Raw genomic sequence first — 14191 nt, 5'->3', positions numbered from 1 at the left:
ATCAGCCGTTTCTCTCAGCCGCCTGCCAAAAACACACTTGAATCCCTGGGCTTTGTTGAATTTACCAGGAGGGCAGGGTGGGGGCCATGCCGAGCTGTGGGCTGAGGGTGGCCTCAGGCCTTGGTGGCTGCAGGACAGAGCTGTCATGGAGAGCAAAGGGGAGAGCTGGGGAGAGGGACCACCCTTGGTGGGGAGGAGAGGGCGATCTGAAAGTAGATCTGTTGTCAAGATGCCTTGCTATAGCCTCACTTGTGGCACATACATCCCTCAGTCGATGAATCGTCAGATTTTTATTTCAATCTATTGAACTGCTTGGTATGATTCTTTTATTTCCACTAACTCATCCTGTCACCACCTTTGTCCAGCTGCCTGATGGCTTCGATTAGTGAAGATTCAGAATCTGCCCTGAACCATGGAAGCTATTTCCTGCTCTGTGTACTTGTCATCAGTGATGACTGTCTCAGACAGGAGCATATTTCCATGTATTGATGTTGGTTTGCTGTTTGCAAGCATAACTGGTTTCCTCAATAAAAATAATCACCTGTAATTAGGTTGCCTTTTCTTTTTATGCCTAAAGCTAATGAACTTACTCCCTTTTGAAGACTATAGTCACCAGCTCCTATTGTGCCTGAATACGTCTCCTGTGTGAGCCTTTTATGAACCTGCTGAGAAGTGCTATGGGTGTGTGTGTCCCTTGGTGCCTGCTTGTAAGCTGCGCTGGTTTTCTTCTTGCTCCAGAACACTAAATGAATTTAAGACTAGGGCCAAGCTTAAGCTTTTTCCTTGCCATTTCAAATGCTTCCACTTAGGTCTCTGATGCGTTCAAGATGTGTCAGTAATTCTAAAGGATAGGCAGCTTTCAGAGCATGTACTCATGCAGTTTTATAAACTGGTGAGTTGATTTCATGCACTTTGACTTGGACAGCTCCTCATTACCTTTCAGTTCCCATGTGGAGTTCGTCAGATAACATGTGACAGAAGGTCTCAACCTTTGAACTTTTTTCTGTTAAGCTTAGTTCTTTGCTCTTTGCATTTATTACAAATATTCATCCTTCGGTATCATGTGTTTTGGTCAACAGCTTTCCCATAGAAATGTCATCAGCTGTATCCTGATGATGCGTCTTTGAACCAGGCATAATGATGTACCTCATGCTGATGTTCCTACCAAATGAAAAGTTAGGTCAAATATTACCGAAAGGTAACTTCAGCTTACCAAGAAACATTCCTAACATGAGAAATAATGAACATCTTTTCTGTGAAAAAAAATTAAAAACATCCTATTCACTTAAAAACTCCTGAATCTTCTGAGATTTGTATCACAGGTGACCTTGATTTTGTCATTCTCCAGAATACTTGACTTTGTAGTTTTAATAACATTCTTTTAAGGTCACTGTGTATGATTTGCTACATAAGAAAAAAGGAAATAGAATAAAAATCCCCAAATTTCTGTTATGTAGCATTGGAATGATGTAAACATGGATTATGACCTATGGACTGTAGAAGCAGACATCTGCTACTTGTGCTGAGCAATTAAGAACTGTAGCAAATTTTCCTTACATGAAAGATCACTTGTAGGGGATGAGACATTTAAAATACTAGGCTTCACCAATAGTCAGAATAGTTTAAGCACACTTGTCCAGTCAATATTGCTGCTATTTCTCATGGGTTATATGTAGATGGTTCTGCAATCTACAGGAAGGTTTAGCTGGCTCTTGATGTAAAAGCATAGCTGCAAACTCTTCAGTCTTGTGTCACATGCTGTCTGCTGCAGCGTGAGCAATGCTTGGATCAACTACAGTCACACTGCAGATGCTACTCTTTGATTGTAGGTGTTCAGGTCATATTGCTGCCTTTCCATCCCAGGGCAGAGACAGCACTGAGTTAGGGCAAACTCAGTTTCACAAGCTCATTGGAATATTCCAAAAGAATGGTCATAATTCCCTCTGATTTCTATGCTGCGTAATACAGCGCATAGTTCACTTTTTTAGGTCTGTCTCTGGTTTGCCTTCTGGATTCCCTTAGCCTGCTGGAGTGTATTTTGTAATGGATCTATTTCTTCTTCTATTTCTGGCTTTTATTTCTTTACAGTCTCAGTCTTTCATGGGCTTTAGTATTCATCAGACACGCATGAGCGTGCCAGTGCTTCAGGCATTATTCCTGGAGGTGGTATCACTTCCTTTTTTTCTCCCCAGTAAGACAGTACCAAAATCTTTGCCTTTGTTTTTTTCATCTTTATTCCCTTAGGCAGCTCTCAATACAGACTTGGTGTTTGCTTCTGTGCCTGTAGAGGATTTTTTTGTCTAGAAATTAAGCTCTATGCTGTCTGCTTGTGTTTCTTTGTTCTGCTTTGTTTTCATGCTAATCACAGTATTTTTCATGCTCTGAGTCTCTTTAGCTTGACCTTTGCCACAATGTTTCTTGTACCTCATGCTGAGTAATTAGAAAGGACACCAAATGTGTATCCCAAAATGATTTGTAATTAAAACAACTCTTTAAAAAGCTGCTGTAACTGCAGCTGGTACTCTCATTGGTGCACATCTTGGTGCCCTTCCAGATTCTTTCCTCCTCCAGCAGGTTGCTCAGGCCCTAATCCTGTAATCTATACCCTCTAGAAATTGCCCTCCAAGAGCCATCTGTCAGCTCGCTCCTGTCCAGCATGGAGAAAACAAACCTAGCCTTCCTCTGAGGAGGAGCAGCAATCCCAAGTGTAACCCCATAAGCTCCGAAGACAGGCATTTGTGCCTGCTAGAGTCTACCTGACACTTTTTGACCACAACCTTTTTTTTTTCTATACCAAAAATACCAATTAAATATCTTTAATTTTGTTGGTATGAACCTTGATTATATTACCTATATGTATCATAGTGTATCTCTTCCTTCTTCTATACTCTTGATCCTTGTTCTGTGTTTCTTTTCCTGTTTTTATCAGACTTGCATGTCCTGACTGATAATTTTATACTGTAGATATATAGTAGATAATTTTATACTGTATACTTCGGCTGTATTTACGATGCTTCCAAAAGAAAAATGAAAAGGAACTCTTGCAATGAAGTAAGTCAACAAGACTGATTCTTAGGGAATCATCAATAATAGCTCAACTGTATTAGCTCACTAAAAAAATTCAGATTTATTACTTTCTTCATTTTGACTGTCAATACAATAGATTAAAAAATTTTTACAGACTGACCAAGTCTACTACAGTTTGGTATCTGAGCTGATAAAATGGCTATCTTCAAATATGGAACATGAATGAAACAACAGTAATCAAGTTAATGATTGATCTTATTCATTTGGGGTTTTTTCCATTTCTGTTAGTGGAAAACTGGCTTGACTACAGAATTTTTGTACTTTGAAAAGATTTACAATAGCAAAGTAATACTGCTAAAAAAATATGCAAAAAGAATATGATGAGAGTAATAGATACAGAACTTCCAAAGGAAAATAACTTGAAAAAAGTCTTGCTTCTAATATTATCGAGCTGAAACAATTGTACTGAACTGTGTTTATCAATAGATTCTTTTTGAACACTGGCTAAATACATTAGAACCTACACTTCTGTTCATCCATAGTATCAAGTTGCTTACCTGTACATCAGAATCAAACTAGACAATATTTTTTACTGTTATTTACAAAGTGAGATTATAGACATAATTTTTTACAGTGCTTTTTGAGGTCAGAATAGAACACAGGCAAAAACCTTGAAACCTACAATGAAATTCAGTTGACATTTGTTCTTAATGAATTAATAATCTACCTTGTATCAGTTCTGTCATTAATGACGCAAATATCACCAGGAATGGAGTTTCCATAACGTTGAATTGTGTAATAATCCAGTATTTCATCTTCAGAAGACATGAGGTTACAAAGCATTCCAACAGCTTATCCTGTTGGTAAAGTAAGTAAAATATGAGAAAAAAAAATATGAAAAAACAGTGGCAGCCTGTTTACATAGTTCGTTAGGTGTAATGGCAGTCATGAAATATGAATGCACATCACATTTGGTCTCAGTGCATCAATATTTTTCTCAATAGAAAACAATGCTGAAAACTTGTCAAAACATTCTTATTAAAATTACAAAGTATGTGAAAAATACAGCAGTAAAAAAAAAGTTATCTTTTTAAAATTACCTTTTCCATTGTATTTTTCCATTAATATTTCGAAAGGGTTCATTCTCAGATAGAAAATTCATGGGCTTCTTAATTAGGAACAAGGTAAGAATCTTAATTAAATTGCCCTAAATAAAGCTCAGTTTATAACCATAGTTTTCAGTCTTGATTTCAAGCAGTGGATATAACACATTGTGTCTTAGAATCATTAATAAGTCATCATTTTTATTCCCCTAATACTTCTGACATCTCTATGATAAATCTGTCATGTGTCACAAACGCACCAAGTATTTGAGTGACTCGGGAAAGTCCTCCCTGTAATGATTGAGCTGAAGTAGTCTCAGCTCTGCTGGTTAAATTAACTAAAGTAAAGGGCCATATTGCTGATGGACTAATTTTAGCTCCCAAACCACTAAAGCTTTTGTGTGTATTCTTAGACTACTCTACAGCCTGCAATCTAAGTATATCCTTTTGTCTTCCAAGTAATTTTCTTCATTTGCAAGCAAGGGTTTTTTTACTCCGCTGAGGACTACTTATCAGCTGTATGAGAAAACAAACACAAAAGTTTTGAAAATTAAACGCTGAATGCACATCAGCTTTACCTGCAAAAATATTAGATTTAATATTATGAAAATTGTATTAGAAATAAGATCTACAGTGAGCACTGAGTCAACTTTAAAAAAGGTTACTCATACACCAAGTACAATAACATTGATTAACATTACATATTTGAACAGTGACTAAAACTGAATGCAGTAAATTGCCAGGAGAGGTTATGTAGATCACTCTGTGATGAGTACTGAAATGTTGTTAGAACTGATTAGTGGAAGATTGCACTTGAGAAGCAAAATTTAAGACAAATACAAAAATAGGTCATTAAGAAATTTAAAGAAATATTTTCAACCAAAGGAATAATTTAATTTTTAAAAATGTAAATATGCATGATTATTTCTGTTTTTCCAGGAGTTATGGGATAGAGTAGATCAAAACACCCCCAAAAATTTTTAGACAAAAGCTGGCTTGTACTTTTTCGAGTAGCTGCTAGGCTGTGAATGAAAGTGGCAGTGGATCAGCAAACCTTAATAATTTCCCTGACTACTCAGACTGTGTAAACCAGAGTGTTGGGTTCCCTGTTCAGTTTCAGTTAGCAGGATACTGTAAAAGCTGCTGTGTATCAGGTGGAAAGTACTCATGCTGAACTACGCATGGAGTATCCTTCAACATACTATAAATTCTAACTCCATGCTCTGTGAAATTAAAAGTACGTATTACTTTGAGCATATTTACTGGAAACTGTTCCCAAGTAGAAATGCCAGAATGACTTCATAAATTGAAATCGTAATGCTTGGGAGCCAGATTTTGCTATGATTTATAAAAATGCAGTCTTGTTGAAATTTCCTTCTGTGCAGAAGGTCAGTAAAAGGCCTTTTCACCATTACAGTGCTGGCACTCAGTGCAAGGTGGAATTTTACTTAAAAAATTAAATGGGCTATTACTAAGCAGAAAGTCTAGATGAAACCAAATAACACATTCAGCAAGAAAGTAAACTGGTGACTAGGCAATCCCCCAAATACTTTCTTTCTTAAAAGCCAAACGGTGTGGCCTAAATTGACCAGGATATTGTGCAAACTGAGGACAACTGTCCACATGAGAATGCATTCAGTTATGAAATCAATGGAAGTTTTTCTATATTGTTCTGCAACTCTCTCATGAATAAAAAAAATCCAAACGCTTTCTTTTTACCTGTCTTTATCTTTGTGTTAAGGGGTGTATCCTGATGAGATTTTTCTAACTGAAAGAGACCATCAAGAAAAAGTCCTAGTGATAACAGGAATTATTAATAGATGAATATGTGCCTGTTGTTTCTATGTATCTGTGCTGTTCTATGACCTGAACTAATTGTTTTAACTGCTAAATATATATTACATGAAAATGTAAAAGCTATATTTACTGCAGTTAATGACCTTTTACATTTTTAAGATAGGCATTCAAATTTACATGTTCATTCGAGGTGATTGATTTTTATATGGAGAAAAGACACCAATCACTCAATCAGTTTCAACTAATCAGTGCCTTAATGGATGCATTTGTAAAAGTATTATCTCAGTGAAAATCACCTTCCTGCACTTTAATAGTTCTCAAGGATTTCCTTAAACAAAATCTCTCTCATTATAACATTATGTAAATGCTGGGAAAAAAAAATCTTGCACTTTGGCTGCATGTTCATATTAAATATATATCTCAAGAAAATAATATATATGTATTTACCAGGTACAGAAATGTATGCTCTATTTTTATGGACTGCAAGAATTCCAGATTGAAGTTTCACACACAGTACCTTAAAAAGAACAAATTAAGATTATCCTTTTCAGAATAATGACATCAAAATCATTTTACAAGGTCAAGAGTACCTAACTGTACTTGCTACTTAGCTTTGGAATAAAGATGATAATCATTTTACTTTGTTAAATATAAAAACAATAAATGCTTTGCATCTGTAAAGCACCTCTTACTGAAGCATCTCAAAGCATTCTGTGTTAATTTAATGTCATCTTGAAACCGGGATACTTCAAACCCTATTCAGAAATTTTGGGTGTTGCTACATGTATATGTATATTCATTTTTGCTTTTTCATCTGATTCTGTTTGCCTGCATATTTCCACAAGATAAGGAAAACAATTTCAATTTTTTTGATTGTTATATATTATCATATTATGAGAAGCATTTTTAATACAGATTCTATTCCATGGATGGATTTTTATCACAAGATTCTAAAAGAGTATTTAAAATTAAGGAGGCTGAACATATTTTGCCTGCCTTCTATCCTCATCTAGGAACCTGAACAGTATAAACCATCTTTTCCATTTCCTCCAGTAATTCTATATCTAGTTATGATGATCTAAATTTGTCATATTGGTTTTCAAATCCTTTTGTGAAATAAATTCATCCATTAGGCTATTTATCTGCTCAGAATTCTAGAAACCAAATGTATTTTCTCTCTCAGAGGAGATCTTCATAGGTTCATAAATGAGAATTTTGTTTTGGAAGGGGAGTATGTCTGTATGTGCATTAGTAATATTGAATGATAAAATCAGTCTTTTTCCCAGAAATTGCTCATAACGCTGTTTCCATAAAAGAAGTCAGCTAGGAAAGCTGTACGGTCTACCTCTACAAGTCATGATTCTCTTTTCCTTAGCCCAGAGGCTGAGGGAATAAAAAGTTTCAGCAGAAAGCCAGGAAAATGTAGCAGAATATCATTAATTGTCAATCAACTTATACAGAACAATAAAATGGCAGCTACACTACAGGGTAATTTAAAAAATTCTGTCCAAAACTGATGTGGAGGTGATTTAGCTGTATAATGTAGAGAAAGAAGTAATTTAAGAGATCTTTGAATATTCAAATCTTTTCCAAATAGTACCAACTCAGCTGTAAGCCAGCAACAAAAGAAACAGTAAAGACTACAGCAAAATGCCTGAATCCGATCCATTTGTTATACAGAATATACCCACTACAGGGGAAAAAAAAAAAAAATTACTTGCTTGGCGTTATTGCTAGTAAATTCATTTCTGATTTATCAGATACAAAGTATTCAAACACATGGTAAAGTTAATAACATCTTAGTTTCTCACTGTCCCAGTGTAGTCTGAGAGCTGTGAAAGGTATTTTTAAGACTGCAAACTTCGAGACAGCCATACTTTCAAATTTTTTAGTAAATCAGGACAAGGAACATATGAGTGATTCCAGTTTTATGAGATAACTTGAATAAAAGGAAATAAAAGATACTGGCAAGGCTTGCTTCATGAATCCACTAAGATCCAGAATATACAAGGAAAAACATTTGAAGAAGTAAGGGATCACTTTTTCAAATACACAAGAGTCAAAATAATATTTAATTTTTTTTTCCTGAACATCTATGAATAAATATGAAAGCCACAGAGTTTGTCACTTGTACAGCTGTGTCATTTTATAGTAATCTGCCTCTTGAGACAAGCTCACATAGGACCAGAACTTTGTAAGGACTTCTCCTGAAAACAGCTGTCCTTAACAAGCTTCTCCTGAACCCTGCCTTGTGTCGTGACTCCAACACCCAGCCAGGGCTTATTTGCTTTCCAGAACACAATTGCCTCATCTCTTAAGAGATATTAGTAAGACAGGGCCAAGGGTCCTGTTCAGCACTGCAGTTGAACAACTACTCAGTTTTATTGGATAGCATAACAGGAAAAAAAAAGTCTTAGTGATTCAAGAAGTGCTGATGATTATTAGTAATTTCAAATGTTAAAAACTATTCAGCATCAGGCTCTACCCAATATCAGGCTAAACTCTTTTCTTCCATTTAGCCAAAAGTTTTCAACCCATGCTTTGTTGAATCCGAGTTCAAGTTCAACCATCATATGACAGTTTCATCAACTGTTCTGTTATCTTTGCTAATAAGCCATCTGGCAGGGTGTCATCTTCTACTGAAAACAGGTGTTTGTTCCAATTCTCATTTGTTATACTGTCAAGAAGGCATTCATTGAAGTTGGTGACTAAATTCAGGCAATGTTCCTGTACATCAGCAGAAAGTCAGGATGAATTTCGAATTAACATTTAAACATTTCCATGGTTAAAACATTTGCCAATTTCTCTCATGTCTCTCAACTCATCTCATTGTATCTTAAGATGCAATTTCTGTACTTGCCCTTGTTCTATATTCTATCTAATTATTATTAATATGCATATTTTAATCTCTCTATATTGTGTTCTATTCATTGCGATGCAAGAACAAAAGGATGAGTTCAGGAACCTTAGATCATTGAAAAATGACTTATGTCAATCAAAACTAAAATTCCCCCCACAAAAATATTTGTTCCTTACTATAGAATTCAGAGTTGTGAGTCAATACCTGCCTAAGTTACAGCCTTCCTGTGTTTAGAAAAGAGGGTTTGGACAGTCATTTCCCACTTTATTATGAAATATGAAAAAACAAACAGAGCTTTAGCTCTAAAGAAACTAAGTTCTTTAACAATGAAACAACAAACACCAGTGGCTAACCAACATTTTGACAGCTACTGCTTTGTCGCGAATACTGAATACACACTGAATATGGAAATAGGTGACTCTTTTTACCAGAACACTAGTTATTGCCATGATCACTCTCAACAAGAGCACATGCCAACGTTATTCCATTGTGAATCCTAATTATAAAAAAATTGCCACGTCACAGAACAAGATTTTTTTCTTAACATTTATTTTATTCTTTGGCATACATGTACAGCCTGACCAAAATTAATAGTACTTTTGTTTGACTACAGTGAAACAAAAATCTGTATTTGTAAATTTCCTGTGGGCCCTCTCCTACTTGAAAAAAAGCCCAGTTGGGAATCCTTCTTGACCCTAGGTAAAAAAAACAATATATCAAACTAACTTGCACCTTTTTCCCTATGACTTGACATCACAATGTGTTGTGCCACTGTAAAGATACAAGTATCAAAAAGTGTTGAAGGTTTCTCAGTGTGAGCAATCCCTGAAATCATGATATGACTCTTCTAAGCTCTTCATATAGGAAGTTGGTATTACTTTCAATTCATTTAGCTTTCTATTAAAAAAAAATAAGAGGCTTATCTTTTCAAGAGCTGTACTTTGTATCAAGGTGATTTTCAAGTAGGGAAGATTTTCACTGTATGGCTGAATAACAGGTTATAGAAATAATGTCGTAAGGCACTGGTCCATTATACCACTGAAATAAAACTCAACTGATAAGTAGCAGGGACTCATACTTTCTGACAATCTTATGCTCCATAGCATTCCCAAGACGAAGTCTAATAGCTGTGCTTGAATTCTTTTCTATTCCCCCCACCACTGCCCACAAGTAATTATTCAGTTCAAGCCTATTTTATTAACTGAATTTTGCTGTGTTTCTTTGTGTTGGTTTTTTTTTTTCCTACAGCTACCTGAATTTCCTTAGTTCATAAAGAGTAAATGAGATAAACTGAAATTGCTTTCTGTCAGTATCTATTTGGGGACAATTCATAGATTAGAACCTTAAAATCTGTGGCTGGACCCTTAGGATGAAAAGGCAAGGAAATTAAGACTTTACTGGAAAAAAATAGTACAGCATTTCTAAGTCATTGAAAATTCAGTATCAAATGATTTGGAGTATTTATTAATCAGTTACTGAAGAAAGGTAACTGAGGAAAATAAAATAATCCTCCCCAAAAGCAATTTCTATAACACTGGGGCGGGGGGTCGGAATTTCAGTTTAAGTGACATAAAATAAAAGCAAAAAGCATCAAGAAGCTGTAATGGATCAGACTGCAAGTCTGTGTAAGCCGCCAGTCTCTGTTCTCACCAGTATTGACCAGCCATCTTAGGGACTGAGTTAAGAACAAGGAAAACCTCAACAGGATCTCCTGCCTTCCATCTCGCAGAGGCTTAAGGAGTTCCTGAGGTCGTAACCTTGAATTTATTAAGTTATATAATGCCTGTACAATATCCTCATACTATCTAATTATTATGACCCAGATCAAGGATAAGGACTTAAATAGAAAAATATGCATGATAACTGGGAATTATTTAAGAAATGCTAAAAAACCAGTCAAAACACCAACAAACTATGACTGAAAAAAAAAGAAGACAGCACAGATTAAAAAGCAATTTGGCCTGAAAATAAAGATACGTAAGAATAAGAAAAACATCTATAATAAATACTAGAAGCTGCAAGAAATATATGCGGCAGATTTAAGAAATGTAAAAAAATGAGAAGGGAAATAAAATTATGTAAAACCCAATGGTCAGACTGGTGGAACAGCATTTAAAAGAGCTGTTTTTCTGAACAGAAGAAAGAAAAGGATGCTAACAATATTATTGGAATATGCTTGCATAGATATAACAAAACCAATTGGAAGACTTCATTAAATATTTCTGTTCTGTATATAGAGAAATAATCAGATGATGTAATTATACCATAGGATGATGATGAAACATTCTCCATTACAACTGTAGTTGGGAAAGTTTTATAAATAGTAGCCACTAAAAACAACTGAATAAATCTGCATATTTGGATAAGTTGTATCAGAGTTTTAAAACAGCTGGAAAGGACATTTTGGGCCTCTAAGAACCCTTGAAATATTTACATGCTGGGAATATGTTAGACCAGTACTTTAAAAGGCTGGTGGCGTAGGGAATTATAGGCCTGTCTGTCTAACACGGAACTTAGTGGAAAAACAAAACTGATAAGAACATACTGGAATGTAGTTTATATGGAATGTAATTAATGCTAGTCAATGCTAGTTTTTGAAAAATAGTTCCTCTCAGATCTATCCACAGATACTTGTTCAAGAAGGTTTGTTTTGGCTGATGAAGAAAAAAGTGCTGATCTGATGGCATTTATTTAGTGCTGCAGGATATTTTGTTTAGGAAACCTGAAAGAAACAAAATTAATGCACATATATTTAATGACTAATTGACTGGTCTCAAAAGTGAAGTGTAAATGGAATATATTAAGTGAGTTTCTGGTTTGGTCCCATGGGAACCGTGTTTTGGCCATATGCTGTATAACAGTTTTATTGATTACCAAAAAAAAAAAAAAAAGAAAAAGAAAATCACTGGTACCACTGGCAGATAACAAAGACCAGGGAAGTGGTAACTCACAAAGGGGACAGCTCATTGGTACTGAGCATGCCGATTTCTTGGTAAATTGGCTGCAAGCAAATACATGAAGTTATACATCAAAGAATAAAGAGCAAGTGTTGATCTTAGAGTGGAGGCATCTATGTGAGAAAACAGAGTTGAAAGCAGAGCTGCTGGGAGTCTGCTAGATAACCAGCTAAAGGTGAACCCCATTGCAACACCAAGACCAGTAGCCAAATTCAGTCCATCAGCGTGAAAACAACAGAATGAGGACTGTGAGGATGTTATAGGCAGGCTGAATCACATCAGTACCTGGCACTGGTGTGACCATTTCTGGAACAGTGTGTCCTGTTTGATGCCTTTGCTGAAGATGCCTGTTGATAAATTGGAAAGAGTTCAGAGAAGGGTCACAAGAATGATTACATTGTAATTGGAAAATAAAAGCTACAGCTATTTAGTTTATCAAAACAAAGGTTAAAGAGTGACTTGATCATAGCTTTTTTTTTTTTTTCCTCAGCAGATTGAAATATGCATCCTCAAACTTTTAAGCGGCACGATCTTCTTTCTTCCCTCCCAGGTTTTATTCATGTTGGTGTCCTCAAAAGTTACATAAAATGGCATTTCTGGGACTCAGTGAAAATTAGATCCAGAGATTAGATTTTTCTAGGTAGATTTTTCACTACCTTTCAATTAGTGATTTCATTCACTTAAGTAACCTGTTTAGATATCAGTAGAAAAGAAAAAAAGGTTTAACATAGTGGAAAAGAAAGAGGAGGGAAAACAGCAGGTTTTAAAAAAATGTTAACAACACTGTAGCAAAAGAGTTCAGAAACAGGTTTCTCATTAAAATGAAAAGATTGTTTTAGCAATCTTGGATTGATTTACACCACACTAGGCACAATATGGGGCTGCAGTAAGTTCTGCATTTACATTAAAATGCATATTATTTCTGGATCAGAAGCATATAATTCAGCATATTCTATTTAAAAGGCCACACATAATTGTTTTACTTACAGAATCTACAAATTCAAACTGTCCACATATCTTGCACCAGCCCGTATAAGCGCATCAATCCAAGGACATCAGTTCTGATTTAATAAAGACATCTAGCAAAGCAGCAACTTATGTGAAAAATGCCAGCCACTAGCACTTTGAACAGGCACTAGACAAAAAACTAGAAGACTCTTATAAAACACTGGGGGATTCTGAAGTGATTTTTGAAAACACAGAACCTAATTAAGCTTTGACTGAAGGCTATGGATGTTAGGTAATTGGTTTAACCAAGAAGAAGAGAAGGCCCAGACAGCATATTCCAGCTGATCCCATAGTAATTTCATATTAGTTCAGCTCCAGTTACTGGAGGAACCAACAAGAATGAGAATGGAATCAATCCAACGGTACAGAATCCATAAGAAGTTTTCAAGATGAATTTCCAGAAGTGTTATAATTTTTATAGCAAAATTTTGTTCTTTCTACTGTAGCTTCTCCCCCTCCAGAAGAGGTAGGAAGTGGCAGAAGTATAACCAAAGTGATCCTCCAGCCTCACCCCAGTACCATGAAGAGCTGTCCGTACCTTCAGGAATGGGCAGTGCTCGGGAGTTCAGATCCATGTTCCCATTTCTGTGAACTTTTTTTGCATCCTGTGTTTTCTAAGGCAGTAAGACCACTTCATTTCCATCCACACTCTTGACCAGATACTGTTAAATGACAAACAGCTAACCTTCTAACAGCTGCCTTTACGTTACCTACATACCCGAAATGACAAATAACCCAGCTTTGTATGCCCATTTAGTTAACATATTCTTAATCTGTTGCTGCCGATGTTCTTCAGAGCCTTTGAGAAGCATCCACCTGTGACCCTGTTTCAATATGGGGATTTTGCCAAAGGCAAACACATAACAAATTACTTCTAGAAGGAGGTACCATATTATTAGATCCAAAAATACCCTTTCCAGATACATTTCACACATTCAGTCTGACAGATTTCCTAAATGGCCGTATTTTTGCTGAGGTGGTAATTTCTGCAACGTAGAATTTGATTTTGTGCAACAAAAATCAGGTTAGCTCAAAATCACTCTTTTTTTGAACAATAATTTAGAAGTGCATAACAATAATAGTTTTATGGCAGAATAGTCAGAATTTTTATTTTCTGTTAGGATTATCTAACTAAGCAAAATGCCTGGGAGCCTACAGTAAAAACCAAACATCCCAGACAAGACTTTACACAAAAATTTTTCACATTCCTGAGGAAGGTGCCATGGCAAGCATATGAAAGGAAATATTTTTCTCTATCAATCCAGGACATTGGATGAATTACTGATTTACCCAGAAATGTTGAATATATAACAATATATATGCTGAAAGCCTATAAATGGATTTGTCTGAGACTAGGACAATACAGCTGAATTTTTTTGTATAAACTAAAAAAACCAATAAAATTAAAACCGCAAAATGCCAAAAGCACAGCTGTTTCT

The sequence above is a fragment of the Harpia harpyja genome, chromosome 11 (assembly GCF_026419915.1).
Source record: "Harpia harpyja isolate bHarHar1 chromosome 11, bHarHar1 primary haplotype, whole genome shotgun sequence".
Lineage (NCBI taxonomy): Eukaryota > Metazoa > Chordata > Aves > Accipitriformes > Accipitridae > Harpia > Harpia harpyja.
The sequence above is the reverse complement of the archived record's forward strand: the minus strand, read 5'-3'. Positions refer to the sequence as shown.